Here is a 6,000-nt window from a genome sequence, read left to right on the forward strand (position 1 = left end):
TTTTTCGAAACGCTTGATGCTAATGATTTCAAACTTGGCACATGGTTTCCTCATAATAAGTTACAGATCAAGTTCGAACTTCACGACGTTTCGATCATTTTTCAACAAAGTTATGGCACTTTGAACTTTGGGAATTCTGATAATTCTGATGATCCTTAACTCAGTGCTATTTTAAGTTTTAATTTCCTTTAAAAACCAATTTCTCTGCAATAATAGGACCGATTGTGATAAAAATTTTCACCATATCATGGACTTGGTCTGTAGAATATTTTAATGGTAATTATGACGTCACAGGTCATGTGGTTCGGTCGCCATATTGTTTTTCGTGAAAACACGAAAACCCCATTTTCTCTGCAACGGCTGAACAGATCGAGGCCAAACTTTGCAGGCAGAATCGCATACCCATGCCGAACAAAAAAATCAGCGAGCGTGACGTCATGCGTCACATGGTTTCAGAGTTATGACGTTTTTAAGCATGAACCTTTAAAACCGAGCTCCTCCCTCATTTTTGATCCAATCGAGGGGAAACTTCACAGATCTGTTCAGCACTAAAATATCCTTTTGGAATTTGCGATAGGGCACGTGGTTTGGCAGATATCGTTAATTAAACGAAAATATTTTTTTTAAATGGATATCTCTTGTTTATTCTCGAGTTCTCCTCAAGCCGCACTGCGCGTCCTCAGCCTCGACTCGCGAACGTCAACAGCGCGACACAGCCCGCGCTTTCCAGAGGGGCGGAGCCAAGCCGAGCAACATATATATACACATCGATCATTGATCGTGAACCGGAAAATATGATAAATTACTGATGTTTTCAGAGTTATGACGTTTTTAAGCATGAACCTTTAAAACCGAGCCCCTCCCTCATTTTTGATCCAATCGAGGGGAAACTTCACAAATCTGTTCAGCATATCAGTCTATTAAAATGTCCTTTTGGAATTTGCGATAGGGCACGTGGTTTGGCAGATATCGTTAATTAAAAGAAAATATTTAAAAAAAATGGATATCTCTTGAATCGCTAGTACCTCAGACCGTGAGTTGGTAATAATTTATATAATTCACACAGTGCAATACGTGCAGGCCGCTCCACCGAGCGACCTTGCGGGCTCCACGGAGCGACACACACGTGTCTCAGCATACCTCAGATCAAGTTTGAAAACCAGCATCAACCGTGCATAAATTTGCATATTCGATCATTTTTGACAAAGTTATGGCACTTTGAACTTTGGTAGGGGACATGTATTGCAGCGCAATACTCAGAATGCTTGTTAGTCCAGGGTTCGAACGGCCGACCTCCCAGACTCAGAGCAGACATGAAAACCATGACGTCACTGGGTGTAATGTTTCTTTATTAGCCCGTTCTGTGCACAGCAGGAGATGGGGTTTTGCAGTCACTTCTGTGTGTCTGTGTGTGTCTGTCTGTTTCTGTGTGTGTATGTGTGTCTGTCTGTCTCTGTGTGTCTGTGTGTGTGTGTGTCTGTCTGTCTCTGTGTGTCGTCTGTGTGTGTGCGCACACACGTGCGTGTGTCTGTCCGGTCTGTAACTTTTTACCATTTCAGTTTTGTCATCAAATTTTCACCAAAACTTCATTATGAAAATACGGAGAAGTCAAATTAATAATTTTGTCAAAAGGTCAAAGGTCAGTATCACCTAAAATCATCAATTTTCATCCAGTTGACCTGAAATTTCAATTTACCAATTGAGTTTTCTCATCAAAGTTTCAACAAAGCTTTACTATGAGAATATGGAGAAGTCAAATTAATAATTTGGTCAAAGGTCAGCATCACATAAAATCGGCAATTTGCATCTGATTGACCTGAAATGTGAAGAATTTGGATGTTGGGTCTCTGAATTGGTTCGCCAATGAAAAGCTGCCAGCCGATTGTTTTTTAGATGAAAAGGTCAAAGGTCAAGGTTGCGTAAAATCGCCAATTTTCACCCGATTGACCTGAAATTTAAGTAATTTGCATATCTGGTCACAGAATTGATTCACCAATCAAAGCTAGAAGCTGATTATATTTTTAGATCAAAAGGTCAAAGGTCAAGGCTGCATAAAATCATCAATTTTGCATTTTTATTTTTTAAATGTTTTCGTTATTTTGAGCATATGACAGAAGAAGAGGATATTTGAATACAAACGGACGTGGGTGGGCTTTTCATTTTCAGATGCTTTCTAGTTTATCATTTATTCCCCCCATTATCCTCAAATAACACGCTCAGGTTGACTCCTCCGAGTATGTTTGTCCCTTATTGTTTGTGTTTATTGTTTCGTGCCTCTAAGGGCATCATGTGTGGCAGAATCTGCTCACTTGCGTGTGCATTCACATTCGGGTACTTGAGGTCTAATGGCAAATCAATTGCATCTCCAAAATGGGTCAATAACTGTGTTTGATTGTATAAACGGAGCTTTTGTTTTTAAAATCACCCAATCTCTTCAAATACACCTGTGTCTGTTTCTCGGTTATGGTTGCCCCATTGGACCGTGTACTCCTCGGCGGATTCAGACCAAGCTGGAGGAAACCAGTCGTGAGGCGGAGCGGCTGGCGGTGCAGCACCCCGAGCAGGCCGAGGACTTCCGCCATTGTGTGGCCGAGATGGAGACCCCGTCGGGTTATCACAAGGAGGCCCTGCGCAAGTATATCGAATATCTTGACGAAGATAGTAAGCTGCAGAAGGTCTTACGTGACCTGGACGATTTTCAGGTGCACATTGTCCTTGAGATACATTATGATTTATTTATTTATTTTACATCTCCTTTGTAAACAGAGTCGAGGCTTGTGGAGGAGCGAGAATATAGAACAGACCAGGACGTAGCAGAAGGAAAAGAACAGCAAATAGAAGAGGTGGGAGGGGAAGGAAAACCTCCAAAAAGTCCGACGGCCTCCTCGCCCACATATGCTTGATAAATTCCCTGCGTTTTTTACTCCTGGAAATTAACGTAGCTACCACGGTCGGGAATGTCGGCAGGAACCGATCAGAGTTGGAAGATACGCACATGATGGAGATTAAGTTGTGCCCTCTGTCTCCTCGCCCTTCCATGAGCCTCGACTTGCTTCCCAACAAACGTTTCTGTTGTACGCAACCAGCTCGTGTAACCACGCGAATGTTTGCCTCACTTTTCGGGTGTGAGCCTCAGCACATATAAACCTCCTCTTGCATGGCAAAAGCCAGGGTGGTAGTTTATAGCTGGGTTGGGATTCCAACCCTGGCAAGGTAGCTCAAAGCCAAATGTGCAATCCTTTAAGACTCTAATGCCAAAGCTGTCCTGGCAGACCATAAAATAGCAAATGCAATGAGATTAATTATTTGAAAAAATACTTTGCTTTTAGTGTGCTTCAGACATGTGACGTCATCATATTGACATATCCTGGTTCACACAGGAGTTTTGAGCTTGTGTGACTGGGATCAAAGCTGTCAGCAAAGCAGGTGATGCACCACTGTTTGGTCTCTCCAGTGAGTTTATTTTTAATTTTTGTAATTTTTTTTTTATAATCTCAATTTCCCAAAAAAATAGATTTCATGAATTTTTTTTTTTTTTAAATAATCATGAATCAGAAAATCGAGAAAATGCCCAAAAAAAAGGAAAACGAAAAAAGGATGTTATAAAGGACGCAAACAACAGGCACAAATAACTAATGTCACACGTTAAATAAGGTGGTGTAAAAGACGCTGCATCAATAGCGGTAAACTTCTGAAAAAAGTGTTTTTTGTACATCCTTTAAAATCTTTATTTTATTTAAATTTAATTAAATACTTGAACACTGCAGAACACAAATCGCCTTCTTACAGCTTCCAAAAACCTCCAGTTTAGCAGTACTTGTACAAAATGTTACGCCATTTTATGCCATCTCGACCAATAAAATGTGGCGCTCAAACTCTCAGCGTTCTTGACCAATAAAATGTGCTGCTCACACTCTCAGCTTTCTCGACCAATAATATGTGCCGCTCACTCTTTCAGCGTTCTCGACCAATAAAATGTGCCGCTCACTCTTTACGGAACGTAAAGGAGGGTTTACCGTGGGAGTTGTTGCATGCAGATGATCTGGTGGTGATTGCAGAAAGTATGGATGGACTGAAGGAGAAGATGAACAAGTGGAAGGAATGTATGGAGACAAAAGGTCTGAAGGTGAATATCGGAAAAACGAAGGTGATGGCAAGTGGTAAAGCATGTGGTGAGGTGAAAAGAACTGGGAAGTGGCCGTGTGCTGTGTGCAGGAAGGGTGTCGGAGTGAACTCCATTCAATGTACAATGTGCACATTCAATGGACATCAATAATGTGGTGGTCTGAGAGGTTCATTGACCAGTGTGGCAGCTACATTCAAGTGTAAGGTGTGCACAGAGGGAGCTGCAGATGGAGGAAATGTTGAGTTGTATCTTGGAGATGGCGTGAAGCTGGAAGGGGTGAAAACATTTTGCTACCGAGGAGACATGCTGAATGGAGAAGGTGGATCAGACTCTGCAACGGTTGCCGGAGTGAGATGTGCATGGAAGAAGTTTCGGGAACTGAGTGGCGTGCTGACGAGGAGTGGAGTGTCGTTGAAGCTGAAGGGAAAGTTGTATGCTGCATGTGTGAGAAGTGTTATGATTTATGGGAGTGAGACATGGGTAATGAACGTAGAGCAGCAACGAAGGCTGGAAAGGGTGGAAATGCGAATGGTTCGGTGGACGTGCGGGGTATCGTTGAGAGAGAGGAAGACAAATGATGAATTGTGAAAGTTGATGGGAATAGAGCCTGTGATGGATGCTGTGAAGAGAAACAGGTTGAGATGGTTTGGTCATGTGTTGAGGAAGGATGAAAGTGACTGGTTGAGAAGAGTAATGGAAATGAATGTAGAAGGAAATAGAGGATGGGGAAGACTGAGAAAGCCTTGGCTAAAGGTGGTGGAAGAAGAAATGCAGGCAAGGGGGTTAACAAGGGGAGATGCAGAAAATATGGCAAAATGGAGAAGATTGTCATGGGGACCTCAAGGCTAACCCCCGCTCTAGCAGGGAAAATGGCCTTAAAATGCTGAATGGCATTTTGTTGTTGTTTATGTTGTACTCACAGCGTTGGGGAATATCGAGATGCCGACAAAATGGCAGCTCGTAGAAAATACAGATAGTGCTCGGAAATGCAAAGTAAGAGTTGAAAAGACCCTTCCGGTGTCCTTTTTCTCAAGACTGTGTTGGGTAAGATGTCCATGTGTGTTCATATTGAAGGATAGCGAATGAAATTTTCAGGAAGGTTTAAGCTACCCGCACAGTCACCAAAATTTTGCGAAATGCTAACTCTCTTCTTGTCGTCCCGTCCTCTCTGTACTAGGGTTGGCTCGCTTTGACACATACAGCGATCACGTCCGAGGACAAGCCGAGCATATTGCTTGAGGCCGAAAAGCTGCTCGCGCAACACTGGACCGTATGCAGCGACATGGACAACCATGAAGACGACTACATGTGGATTTGCAATGAGGGCATGGCGATGACCCTCCATCGTATTGGCGCCCAGTATGCGTCCCTTCGGCAGCGGCTGCTAGCCCTCGACTTCGGCCTGTACGAGCTCTGTCTTGCATGCGACAAACGGCTCGCTTTCTTGTCCCAGACACATGGATACCAGAGCTTGCTGCAGGATGCCCATCGAGCTGAGGTCTTCTTAATCAACCAGGTATTGCTCGATATTCACCAGGTTGAAAAACCACTTTTCGCACTTGTGTTGGTGCAGGAAACCACTTTTGCACTTGTGTTAGTGTTGAAAAACCACTTTTCGCACTTGTGTTGGTGCAGGAAACCACATTTGCACTTGTATTAGTGTGGAAAAACCACTTTTCGCACTTGTGTTAGTGTTGAAAACAACTTTTCGCACTTGTGTTAGTGTTGAAAAACCACTTTTCGCACTTGTGTTGGTGCAGGAAACCACTTTTGCACTTGTATTAGTGTGGAAAAACCTCTTTTCGCACCTGTGTTAGTGTTGAAAAACCACTTTTCGCACTTGTGTTGGTGCAGGAAACCACTTTTGCACTTGT

At 43.0% G+C, this 6,000-nt stretch overlaps 1 pseudogene across 1 annotated transcript in view; it reads left to right on the forward strand.

Moving 5' to 3' along the window:
* The window catches only part of LOC137433709 (spectrin beta chain, non-erythrocytic 1-like), a 57,831-nt pseudogene extending 52,189 nt beyond the window's left edge, over window positions 1-5,642 (forward strand). The window contains exons 9-10 of the transcript XR_013621472.1: window positions 2,505-2,702; window positions 5,304-5,642. The product of XR_013621472.1 is annotated as a spectrin beta chain, non-erythrocytic 1-like (transcript). The remainder of the gene's footprint in view (window positions 1-2,504; window positions 2,703-5,303) is intronic.
* Window positions 5,643-6,000: the final 358 nt, after the last annotated feature.

Source organism: Myxine glutinosa, unplaced genomic scaffold, assembly GCF_964187855.1.
Source record: "Myxine glutinosa unplaced genomic scaffold, kmMyxGlut1.1 SCAFFOLD_153, whole genome shotgun sequence".
NCBI lineage: Eukaryota > Metazoa > Chordata > Myxini > Myxiniformes > Myxinidae > Myxine > Myxine glutinosa.